The sequence below is a fragment of the Stegostoma tigrinum genome, chromosome 30 (assembly GCF_030684315.1).
Source record: "Stegostoma tigrinum isolate sSteTig4 chromosome 30, sSteTig4.hap1, whole genome shotgun sequence".
NCBI classification, from domain to species: Eukaryota; Metazoa; Chordata; class Chondrichthyes; order Orectolobiformes; family Stegostomatidae; genus Stegostoma; species Stegostoma tigrinum.
In genome coordinates, this window is record NC_081383.1 from 44814179 (window position 1) to 44827728 (window position 13550).

At 42.1% G+C, this 13550-nt stretch overlaps 1 protein-coding gene across 2 annotated transcripts in view; it reads left to right on the forward strand.

The window, feature by feature from the left end:
* Positions 1-13550, forward strand: part of rfx2 (regulatory factor X, 2 (influences HLA class II expression)) — a 121223-nt gene that overhangs the window by 9418 nt on the left and 98255 nt on the right. The gene's annotated exons all lie outside the window — the stretch shown is intronic.

The following is a 13550-nucleotide window of genomic DNA, read 5'->3' on the forward strand; positions in this document are numbered from 1 at the left end:
ACATTGAATTGTTTCTAGTTTATGTTGTTTCTAGTGGAAATGTGGCAGAGCATTCCCACAAGATCTGCATGGAAAACATTTATGGTGGTGTGTCTGTTTTTTGAATTGATTGTCTTTGTTTGCTTTTTGACGTAAGTCTTCAGTTTAACGTTGCAATCTGGTTTTGGGCGAGTTCAGAGCATTTCAGAGTCTTGGTTCTGACTGTTGCCAATCTGGAGAGGAATGCTGACCTCTGATGTTAACCCCAATCACTGTTTGAAATTAACCTGTAAAATTGGCATCCTGATCACAAGGATTATCATAAAGTGAATTCAATTCTTTCCACAAAGGCCCAATAATTGAATTTAATATTCAACATATTATTGTTCAGCTTTGATGCTCCAACTTCCTATTTATATAATCCATGAGCTGCGTCATTCAAGAAGGCAGCTCCCCAGCACCATCACCAGGGCAATTAGGGATGCTGGCATAGCTGGTGGCACCCATTTCCCCTGAACAAAGCTGTCAACCAGCCTGTTGTGCAAGGATGTAAATTTGTTTTTAAAAAAATTATAGTATTTATTTTACTCATGAAGCTTGCATTTGTACTCATGAAGTACATTTCAAAGTATTTTAAATGAAGTATTAGAAGGCTATTAAACTTTAATTTTTCTCTATATAATATTTCCATTGTGATGTCAATGTAATTTCAGTCCTTTGATACTTAAAGTTGCATTTCAAGTGTATAGCTCAAGGGGTTCTAACTCCTTGGCACAATGCAACTAACGTGTTTCATGATAGGACCCTAGGAAATACAAGGGATCAGAGTGTTGTGCATGTCCACAGATCCTTGAAGGCAAAAGGTGTTTATAAAAGGCATACAGGATTCTTGCCTTCATTTAATCAAGTCTCTGAATAATGGAGCTGGGAGGTTACTTTGGAGCTTTTTATAAAGTAAGTTAGGCTACAGATGGAGTACAGTGAACAGTATTAATCACTACATTGTAGGAAGGGTGTAATTGCATTAGAGGTACGAAGGAGATTGACCAGGATATATTCTGGGCAGGAGTGGCTCAGCTATGAAGAGAGACTGGGAGGACTGGAGTTCTTTGCCTCGGGGGTAATTGAAGGCATAGGTGAGGTAGATTGAGGGAAATTTTTTCCCCTTAGTAAAATGATCAGCAGCACAGTTTAGGGAAGAATTTAAAAAAAGGAAACATGGGCTCTTGAATTCACTGCCTGACAGAATGGCAGAGATGAGAACCCTCAAAATATTTAAGTATTTAGATGAACAGTTGAAATACCACAACAATACAAGCCTATGGGCCAAATGCTGGAAAAATGGGATGAGAATAGATGGATGTTTGACTGGCACAGACATGATTAACAGAACAGCATCTGTTGTGAAAACTCTGATTACCATCATCTTCAGCAGGTTTGCATTGGAACAAATGCTTTCAGCTGATGTGAATAAAAGTGACCGGAACTGGAAAACACCTGGTCCGTCTAGCATGCTGTAGTTGGGAATAGTAGGAACTGCAGGTGCTGGAGTCAGATGAGTGTGGTGCTGCCTGGCCTGCTGTGTTCCTCTAGCTCCATACTGTAGTTGGGGGTCAATTTTATTAACAAAAGATCAGTTAGATTTACAAAACTTGACAATTGTTTCAAATTCATCATTTTTTTGGAACCCTTGCTCTTCAAATGCTGAAACTGAACATTGAGAACATTAACAGAGAACTGGACAAACACTTGTATATTTCATCTTTCTTACTCAAACCATCTATTATTCTCTCCTATTATTCTCTCTGTAACAGGTGTTGGTGCTTAATTTTACAGGCTGAATCCACTGTTTAAAAGTTCGAAAGAACACTAATGTGTTGAGCACTTGTGCCACACTTTTCACTAAATTCTGTCAGTTTTAAGTATTTTGTAGTTATTTGGGGGTAGTTGATCAAATGCAGTTGGAACATTATTGCTGCAAAGTGGATTTAAAAATCATTAACTTTACCTTCCGGCTGTGCACACCCCCCCGCCCACCCCCCCACCACTCCCACCTCACCACAGCACGGAAACACTCTGGTTGCTAGGTTATACAATATGTGCACACTTTTAAACAAATACGTGTAAGTTTCGACAAATGGGTTTTAGGTTAAGAAGGGTTGTCTGCTGTTCGAGTTTTCTATATAGTATCTTTCCTTCACTGCTGTAAATATTAAAATGCTTAATTGATTTGGAGTCCAGCTTCCTTCCGACTCGAGTGCAATATGAGATTTGTACATCTGAATTATAAACATGAGATCCTTTAAGAATGCTGGAGTGATGTTTTGTAGATAGATTGGAAGCTATTTTCGATTCCTTTAAAATGAGCAAGTAAAAAATGAAGCAATCTGCGTATTTTTAGCATGATTAGTGAAATATTAATTACTATTTAGTTAATGAAGAGTAGAAGCAGGATTTAGGACATGGCATTGTTTGGTTTTCAGTGTATTCATTGAGTTGCCTGGCAACTAGCTCCTAGAAACACGAGTGGACTAGGTCTCCCATAGCAACTACTGTGATTTAGCAAACAATGTGAGCCAGCACAAACATAGCCACTACTTTGGCTTGAGTTTAATTGAACATCTGTATGTGTTTTTCTGTGATTTAAATGCTGTTTGTTACACATGTCAGTGATGGATGTGTGAAGGTAACCCCCAGTAGAATATTTGCTAAGATAAAGATTTATAAGGATTCTTCAGCCAAATGAAGGTGTCCACAGTTCCAAATCCTTAACTCTTGGTGCATGAGCACCAGCTTTTTCAAAAAGGTTTGAGACTGGTGCTTTCTGTTTGGCTATACATTATCTGCCACTGGATTAAAATGTTAAACATCCACTACGTCATCTATGTTGCAATAACCATGCTTCATTCCAGACCACCACTAACACTTTTTTTTTTCCTATCATGCTCTTTATTGCCAGCCATTTCCAACAAAGTAAGCTTTGCTGCACACTCCTCTCTCTTCTGCCCTGCCCCTGCCTGCACTTATGCTGTGCAATTTAGCTGCAATGCAAAGGAGTGATTGGAGTTGGAATCAGTCTTTTGTGGCTGGAACTGGCAAGGACACTTTATTGTTGCAACTACCTTTTTATTGTACAATAAGGGACTTCGTAAAGTCAAAATTCTCTACTTTGTAAAATCATAACATGGATATGATTATGCACTGGAGACAGATCATACTTCATTTGCTTTTCTAATTGGGTAATTGTGCTGCCTGCTGATTGCAAATCTGGAAGACCCAGGCTCAATTGGCAGAATGCAATGAGCAGGAAATGGTCCCTGTCAGGTATAACAAAACTAGGCATAGGCAGATGACTGAGTTTAATGTTTTAGCAAAGACTTGGAGCTTGGGTTGTGGGTGAAGTTGTTGACTTGCTTGCTGAGCTGGCTTGTTTCCATTCAGACATTTCGTTGCCATGCTAGGTAACATCGGGCGTTATAGTGCAGTGGAGGTCGGGACGTTGGATGCCTTCAAGGCAGAGTTCGACAAATTCTTGATCTCAAAAGGAATCAAGGGCTATGGGGAGAGTGCAGGAAGTGGTGTTGAAATGCCCGTCAGCCATGATTTAAATGGCCTGCCTTCCACTCCTATGTCTTATGGTCTTATGAAGTCTCCGATGACACAATGTTGTTCTATTCCGCTTGGAATTTACACTGTTGGGTCTGTTATAGTGAGTAGGGTCATTTAACTGGGAATTGTCTGAGTTAAACTGATGGCCTTCGATGTAACTATAGTAGCCCAGGGGAATTCTTGGAGGCATGGGGTTCTCAAACCATAATGCAATCAACAAACATGGAATTGGACCCCATATACAAACCCGGAAATGACCCTACTCACCATAACGGACCTGACAGTGTAAATTCCAAGTGGAGTAGAACGACATCACGTCATCAGAGTCCTTCCTGATCGTGATACCTAATATGGTAATGAAATATAAATATGAAATAGAAATATAAATTGGTGAGCAGAGTTTGCTTGAGTTATGATGCTCATCGCTGTCAAATACTCAACTGAAATGAGGTGCATCAGTAAAGTGCATAGAATTAGAAATAAGATATCATTGTGAGCCAAGCTGGAATTCAAAATGGGGCAGCAGCAACAAGGGTATGGAATTGACTCATTGACAGGAATAGTAGTGCTTAATTGACACTCCTGTGGATTGGATGAGGGTTGAAAATAGGCTTAAGGTTGGTTTTCTGACCCCAGTTCTTCCTAATGTATAATCAGTGACCTAGATTTTGGAAAACAAGGTGCAATTACAAAATTGAAAACCAGACACGACTTTAAAGCCCTGTAAACCGAGGAGGAAGATAGTATAGAACTTCCAAAGGGCATAGACTGGTAGAATGGGTGGACAACTGACAAATCAATTGAGTACGGAGAAATATGAAATGATTCACTTGCTAGGAAGAATGTAGCGAGGCAACAAAATAAAACATACAATTCTGAAGAGCTTCAGGAGCAGAGTTGCAGTGCCTGTACATGTGCTTAAGTTATTGAAGGTGACAGGACAAGTTGAGGGATCAGTTGATAAAGCACATTGTATTCTAGGCTTTATCAAGAGTGCTAAATTGAGGAAGTTATGTTGAACCTGTACAACACTCTGGTTTGGCCTTGGCTGGAATATTTGGTTTAGTTTTAGCCTAAAGACGTGAAGGCATTGGAGAGGCTGCAGGAAAGGTTCAAGTGCTGACCGCACAGATGGGGATATTCAGGTATGCAGTGTGTTAAAGGTTTATGATATTTTTGTTTGGGAACTTGGGTTGTGAAATAGAATTAATTTTTTTGATTTTAATTCTATGAAGATAATTCTTTCTTTGGGAAAGACAGTTCAAAATAAACTTGCTAAGAAAGCATGCGACAAACTAAATGATGAGCAAGCTACCTGGGCAGATAACTGCTGAATCGTTTGCAAATTTGAACTTTCATACTGTGTAGAAGCAGGATTGCCTAGGGTACAAGTCAGATTTAGAAGAAAACATCCATTCCAGTTTTTAATTTGTTGGAAGTCTTCAGTCTATTCGAGCTAGAAAGGAGTCTTAAGCTAAAGAGTTCAGGAAGACAGTCAGTAAGTTAACCAGAGCCTTGAGTATTTTGTGCAGAGTGTAAAAATCACATCTTGTAAATGTGGAGAAGGTTGTTGCAAGGGATCACTTGTGAGTAAGAAACTTCAAAGCAAAGGGAGAAATGATGCTTCATTGGATTTGAGGAACAGATTTTGCAGGGGAAAAGTTCTGGATTTTTCTTTCTTACTGTTAAGGAAAACTTCAAATTTGTCATTAGATGTTGATTTGTTTTCTTTCTTTGAGGTTTTTTGTTAAAAACTCATTAGCAGCCTTGTGTGAATATGTTCAGCGACTGACCGTATGGTAAAACATACTGTAAAAATGCTGTGTCAAATCAGGTTTCACTGAGATCTGACTAGATTAGTATTACTATCAGATTGCAAGAATTGATAGATTGAAGAAATTGGGACCGGAGGATAGAAGTGGAAGGAGATTTGATAGCGGTGTTCAAGATCATGATGGGTCTAGACAGAATAAATAGGGAGAAACTCTTCTCCCTGGAAGATACCATGAGTCAAGCGCATAGTGATATATTTTCTTCAGCTCCCAAAAAAAACCATTTTTCCATTATAGCCGTGAAGTAAGACGTTGGACTAGTCGTATGTTTTGGCCTCAATTTTTCACCCCACAATATTTTACTTAATGCTATCTTTTAACTGAGCACAAGGAATCAAGCATTTTCTCCAGGGCAGGATTGACTGCCACAGGGGGGGTCATAGTTTTAAGGTGTTAGGAGGAAGGTATAGAGGAGATGCCAGAGGGAGGCTCTTCACCCAGAGAGTTGACCGCATGGAATAGTTTATGGGTAGTCGTGGAAGCAGAGTCGTTAGTGACACTTAAGCGACTGCTGGACGTGCACATGGACAGCAGTGAATTGATGGGAATGTAGCTTGGGTTATTTTATTTTTGGATTAGGATTATTCCATGGCACAACATCGTGGGCCGAAGGGCCTGTACTGTGCTGTACTGTTCTATGTTATGTTGTGAAGATCCACAGAAGCTTATGATATTAGTGTTGGATGCTGAGAACGTTATCAAATGGTGATAACCCACACCCAGGCTGGCAGTTCACTTGTATATGCAATGTATAAATTGACTTTTTGGGAGAAATTTTGTGGCTTAAACTGTTAACTTGTACACCAACACGTACAATTGACCAACAAAAGCAAGTGGTTATGATCTGGAATGTGCTGTCTAGAGTGCAATGATGATATTCACCGCACCTTCAAGTAAAGCAGCAGCTTGCTTGTACTACTTTCAATCTAGTCTTTTGAAATTTGCTTACAAATGCAGTCTCCTGTACATTACTGAGACCAAACATACTGGGTAATTTGCTTTGCATTACATTTCTGCTCTGTCTGTGAGAATGATACCAATCCTCCATTTGTTTGCCATTTCAATGCACCATCTTGCTGTCAAACTAGCATGATGTACTTCTGATGAAGCAACGGCTGATTTTCCATTTGGGGTCTTTGCAGCTTTCAGACCGTGTTCTCGATTCCGCCTTGATTACTGTCTGTCCCACTTGCTCCTCCCCCCTTTTGCAAAAGCATAAAATCAACATTTTCCAGCTCCCTTCAGGCCTAAAGTCTTTGGACTCAGATGTGAATTTTGTTTCTCTCATGAGTTTCTCCACTTTTTTTCATTCTCGACAAAATTGTATTACCTGAAAAGAGAGAATTTGTTTGGGGAAATGGTGTGGAATTGGTATGAGGTGAACTTTTCTGAGAGGCAGCACAGACGTGATGGGCCAAATGGCCTGCCACTGTTTAACAGTTCAGTGATGACTACTTTGGATTGCTGTGGACATGGTGGTTTTCCTGTCTGATGTAGAGGTGTTTTCTGACATGAAATGGGGAAATTGGCTGGCAAAACATTTCAATCATAGGTTGTGATGTTTAAATTGCCATCAAAACCTCTATATAAAGTTTTAACTTTTTTCCTGAATTAGACGTCAGAAGTACCTAACGCTGAGGGAATGATCGTGGTTTTTTTAAATCAGGTAGCAACCTAGCCTTCATTAGGTGTTCTTCTGGGCTATGCTGAGTGGATTGTACAGGACAGCAAGGAGTCATTTCTGCTGATAAGTAACCAATGTGTCTTACTGCTACAGTAACCCTTCAGACTACTTCAGTGTTTGCTTCATTAACAACTTGCTGCTGATAACACAGTACAAAAGGAGGATGACCCAATACTGTGGTGCACCATGCAGATCACTGGTTGGCAGGAGTTGTAGCGCCTGATTGCATTTTGTAACAGAGTAATTTCTGATCTTGCTTTTGAAGTACATGTGGATGAATTTGGGGAAGTTTGAATAACATTAAGAATTGGGCCTGGATATTCCACTGTCCATACAGTTATGCCAGTGTGGGTAGAAGTTGCACACTTATGCTTTGTGTACTCTCCATTGTAACACACACTGAAGGAATTTCCTGAGAAATTGAGTTTTCCACTGGGCAGTTTTTCTGCACTTGGAGCTGTCTGAAAGTCACCGTTTAAATTGGAAGGTTCTAATGAAATTATGTAAAGTATTTACATATTGAGGAAATGTTAGGCAATTGCAGGGTGGTAAATGTCGTTCCATTGTTCAGGAAAAAGAATAGGGATAATCCTGAGAATTACAGACCGGTCAGTCTTTCTTCTCTGGGCAAATTAATAGAGAGGATTCTGAGAAAGTATTTGGAAAAGCATGGTTTGATTAGAAATAGCCAGCATGGCTTTGTGAGGGACAGGTCATGCCTCACAAGTCTTATTGAATTCTTTGACGATGTGACAAAACACATTGAAAGTTGAGCATTGGATGTGGTGTATATGGATTTTAGCAAGGCGTTTGATAAGGTTCCCCACGGTAGGCTCATTAGGAGAGTAAGGAGGCATGGGATACAGGGAAATCTGGCGTCTGGACACAAAAATGACTGCCCAATGGAAGACAGAGGGTGGTAGTAGATGGGAAGTATTCAGCCTGGAGCTTGATGACCAGTAGCCTTCTGCAGGGATCTGTTCTGGGACCTCTGCTCTTTGTGATCTTTATAAATGACTTGGAGGAAGTGGAAGGGTGGGCTAGTAAGTTTGCTGATGACACACAGGTTGGTTGAATTGTGGATTGTGTGGTGGGCAGTTGTAGGTGGCAACAGAACATTGACAGGATGCAGAGCTGGGCAAAGAAGTGGCAGATGGAATTCAACCCAGATAGGGCAGCATGGTGGCTCAGTGGTTAGCACCGCAGCCTTGCAGCACCGGGGACCCGGGTTCGATTCCAGCCTCGGGCAACTGTCTGTGTGGAGTTTGCATGTTCTCCCCGTGTCTGTGTGGGTTTCCTCCGGGTGCTCTGATTTCTTTCCACAGTCTAAAGATGTGCAGGCTAGGTGGATTGGTCATGCTAAATTGCCTGTAGTGTTCAGGGGTTTATGGGTTTGGGTGGGATGCTCCAAAGGGCGGTGTGGACTTTTTGGGCCAAATAGCCTGTTTCCACACTGCAGGGAATCTAATCAAAGTAAATTACAATTTCTAATCAAAGTGTGAAGTGATTCATTTTGGAAGGTCGAATTTGAATGCAGAATACAGGGTTAATGGCAGGATTCTTGGCAGTGTGGAAGAAGAGAGTCCACGTCCGTAGATCCCTCAAAGTTGCTACCCAAGTTGATAGAGTTGTTAAGAAGGCGTATGGTGTGTTAGCTTTCATTTGGCAGGGGAGTTGAGTTTAGGGGCCACGAGGCTACGCTGCAGTTCTATAAAACCGTGGTTAGACTACACTCAGCGCATTTCCCGCAACACATCCCTCATACCCCGCACCCGCCACAACCGCCAAAAGAGGATCCCCCTCGTTCTCACACACCACCCCACCAACCTCCGGATACAACGCATCATCCTCCGACACTTCTGCCATCTACAATCTGACCCCACCACTCAAGACATTTTTCCATCCCCACCCTTGTCTGCTTTCCAGAGAGACTACTCTCTCTGTGACTCCCTTGTTCGCTCCACACTGCCCTCCAACCCCACCCCACCACACCCGGCACCTTTCCCTGCAACCGCAGGAAATGCTACACTTGCCCCCACACCACCTCCCTCACCCCTATCCCAGGCCCCAAGATAACTTTCCATATTAGACAGAGGTTCACCTGCACATCTGCCAATGTGGTATACTGCATCCATTGTACCCGGTGTGGCTTCCTCTAGATTGGGGAAACCAAGCGGAGGCTTGGAGACCGCTTTGCAGAACACCTCCGCTCGGTTCGCAATAAACAACTGCACCTCCCAGTCGCAAACCATTTCCACTCCCCCCTCCCGTTCTTTCGATGACATGTCCATCATGGGCCTCCTGCAGTGCCACAATGATGCCACCTGAAGGTTGCAGGAACAGCAACTCCTATTCCGCTTGGGAACCCTGCAGCCCAATGGTATCAATGTGGACTTCACCAGCTTCAAAATCTCTCCTCCCCCCCACTGCATCCCAAAACCAGTCCAACCTGTCTCTGCCTCCCTAATCTGTTCTTCCTCTCGCCCATCCCTTCCTCCCACCCCAAGCCGCACCTCCATCTCCTACCTACTAATCTCATCCCACCTCCTTGACCTGTCCGTCTTCCCTGGACTGACCTATCCCCTCCCCACCTCCCCACCTATACTCTCCTCTCCACCTCTCTTCTTTTCTCTCCATCTTCGGTCCGCCTCCCCCTCTCTCCCTATTTATTCCAGCACCCTCACCCCATCCCCCTATCTGATGAAGGGTCTAAGCCTGAAACGTCAGCTTTTGTGCTCCTGAGATGCTGCTGGGCCTGCTGTGTTCATCCAGCTTCACACTTTATTATCTCAGAATATTGTGTTCCGTTCTGGTTGCCCCCGTTATAAGGGAGAATGTGGAAGCTTTATAGAGGGTGCAGAGGAGATTTACCAGGATGCTGCCTGGACTGGAGGGAAGGTCTAAGAAGGAAAGGTTGAGGGAGCTAGGGCTTTTTTCATTGGAGTGAGAAAAGGATGAGGTGAATTGATGGAGGTGTACAAGATGTCAAGAGGCATAGATAGAGTGGATAGCCAGAGACTTTTTCCCAGGTTGGAAATGACTATTACAAGGGGGCACAATTTTAAGGTGATTGGAGGAAGGTATGGGGAGATGTCAGGATAGGCTCTTCACACAGAGTGGTGGGTGTGTAGAATGTGCTGCTGGCAGTGGTAGTGGAGTCAGATGCATTAGGGGCACTAAAGCCACTCTTGGATAGGCACGTGGATGATAGTAAAATGAAGGGTATGCAGGATAATTTGGCACAAATTTAGGTTGGCACAACATTGTGGACTGAAAAGCCTGTGTTGTACTGTGCTATACTGTTCTAAGTTCTAACTAAGTACTTTGCAAACTCCTGATGAACAATTCAGCTCTCCCTCAAGCTTAGCTTACAAACCCCAATTATATCTTCCCAGGGTCCTTGCACCCTTCAAAGCTTGAACTGCACTTCAACTTGCTGGACCAATTTCTCTAACCTACCCGAAATGTTGCATGACATGACTTGCCAACCTGCATCCTATATAAATTACATGAAGTACACTGCCCTCCTCAACACACTTGGTGACCTCCTCAAAATATTCAATAAAATTTCTTCAGTTTGCCCTCCCTCTGAAGTCATGCTAACTGTTCCTGATCAAGCCTTCCCTCTCCAAGCTGAGGTACATGCTGTCCTTCAGAATTTTCTCCAATAGTTTCCCTACCACTGATGTGAGACTCTCAGGTCTTTTGTTCTCTGGCTTACCTCCTTGAGTTTTCTTAAATATTGCAGCCACATTAGCTGTTCTCCAGTCCTTTGGCACCTCCCCTGTAGCCAGAGAGGAGTTAAAAATGTCCCCTCTTGCCTCCCACAGCAGGTTGGGACACTGTTCATTTAGACCTGGAGATTTATCCACTTTTAAGCCTGCCAATAACTTGTGCTTCCCTATGTCAAATTGCTCAAGCACCTTGCAATCTCTTCCCCCTAGGTTCCATACTTTCGTCCTCATTCTCTTGGATGAAGATTGATGGGAGGTCTACCAGTGTCCTCTGACTCTGTCCACAGATTGCCCCGTTGGTCCCTAAATGGGGCCAACTCTTTCTTTAGTTATCTTCTTCCCATTGAACTATTTATAGAATATGTTGGGATTTTTCCTATTTTTACCAGCCAGGGCTTTCTCATCTCCTGTTTTGCATTCTTAATTGCTTTCTTGAATTCCACCCTGCACTTTATGCACTCCACTAATGCCTGTGCTGATTTGTTCCCCTTGTACCTGCTAAACATGTCATCTTTTTCCTTCTCATCATATCTGGAATATTTTCTGGTTATCTGTGGTTTTTTGGACTTATTATTCCCTCTATCTCCACAGAGGGAACTTGTTGGGTTTGTACCCTCCATATTTCTTTTTTGATATCCCTGCCCAATTGCTCTTTCCCCACTTGCAGCTGTTTCTGCTCTACCTTGACCATATCCTGCCTCCTTTCAAAATTTGTCCTGCCTGAATCCAAAACTTTTTTTGTTTTTGTTTGGAACATGTCTACTTCTTTGCCCATAACAAGCTTAAATTGTACCATGTTATGATCACTACCACTAAAATATTCCCCCTGCCCCACCACCTCAACTGCCTGACTTCATTCTCAGAGTTAAGTCCAGAACAGCTTGTCCCTTCTTGGAACCCTCTATGAATTGGCCTAAAATGTTATCCCCTGTGTGATCCAAGAAATCCACTCCATCCAAGTCCTAACACTAACTGCAATAGACAAAGTTGGGAAAGTTGAAGTTACCTGCTGTTATTGCCCTTTTTGTTATTATTTTTACACACTTCTGCAAATAATGCACAAATTTGTTCCTCAACTTCCTACAAACTCTGAGGGTCATCATAAAAACCTAATGCCCTTTTTATTGCTAATCTGTGTACACAAAGCTTCATTAAATCCCCCCCTCCAAGATATCATCTCAGGTAGCAAGTGCTTTACCTGTTTGTTCAAGTCAATAGCCAAGACTGCCCCTTAAGTAAATTCTAAATCATGTCTGACCAAGTTGATTGAATTTTTGCAAGTGGTGTGTGTACATGAGTGCAGTGTTTTTGACGTAGTTTGGCCTTCAGGATGGCTTTTGACATGCTCCCACATGGGAGACCGATAACTAAGATTCCATGGGATCCAAGGAAATTTAGCAAATTGAATTCACAGTTGACAGATGAGCAGGAAGCAGAAGATGATGGTCGTGTGGTGTATTTCCAGCTGAAAAACTGTGTCCACAGGAGTCAGTGTTGGGACCCTTGCTATTTGGTGGTTTATCTAAATGATTTAGACGTGAATGTAAGAAGGTTAATCAGTAAGCTTGCAGACGATACAAAAAGTGGTGAGCTGGTAAATAGAGGAGGATGTGCTTAGACTACAGGACAATATAAGTGAGCTGATCAGCTGCTCAGGAGAGAGGGGGAAAGTTCAAAGGAGATGTGAGGGGCAAGTTTACAGAGTGATAGGAGTCTGTAATATGCTGCTAGGGTGGTGGTGACGGAGGCAGATTTGATGGGGCATTTAAGGGGCTTTTAGATAAACACATGCAAGGATTGGCGGAATATGGACCAAAGGTAGGTAGGAGGGATTAGTTTAACTTGGCATCATGTTTGGCAAAATACCTTTGGCCAAAAGGCCTATTCCTGTGCTGTACTGGTCTGTTCTATGTTCTATCTCCTTTGAACTTCTTAGCTTAAATGGATGCCCTCTAGTCTTGGTGTTTTATTTTGAGGAAGTACTGTATCTTAACTGTCATCTCCATGATGTTTAACCTTGGGTTGTGTATGGTTCTCCTCTGATCTTGAATCTGAAAGGATATTACGTCTGTCTTAATTTCTCAATGTGTTGATGAATCTTAATATTGCAAAGGTATTTTTAAATCTGTACCATTCCATTATTGCTTTACATTTGACAGTCATGCTTGCTAGACTCTGAAACTCTCCCTTCATTTGCCAGTGTTTTTTAATTCTGTTGCTATGTGACTAAAATTATTCAATAAAAGTTCAGATTGAAATGCACTATGTTCTGTAGTAATTGCATTGCTTTTCAAGCCTTTTAAATTTGTTTTTTTGCACTAGGGTTTCTCCGTACTACTGATTGGGTTTTGCCACTTTTTCATCAGTCGTAGTGATGGTTCATCACCTGCAACAAAGATGGAGTTTTATTACTACTTGTGGGCAAAATGAACACTTTTTCCCACCTTTCAGTTTTAAACGTCAAATATTTTCTTTGATTTGTTTAAATCCTGTGCTTGCGGCACTTATCAATCTATGCTGAAATCAGCTTCCTTCCGGTTCTCTCCAATCTGTCATTCATAAACCTAGAAACATAGGAGCAAGAGTAGGTCATTCAACCTCTCAAGCCAGCTCTGCCATTCAATAGGATAATTGAGCTAAGTAATCCCACCACCACCATATCCCTTGATCCCTTTAGCCACAAGATAGATATCTATCTCCTTCATGAGAACA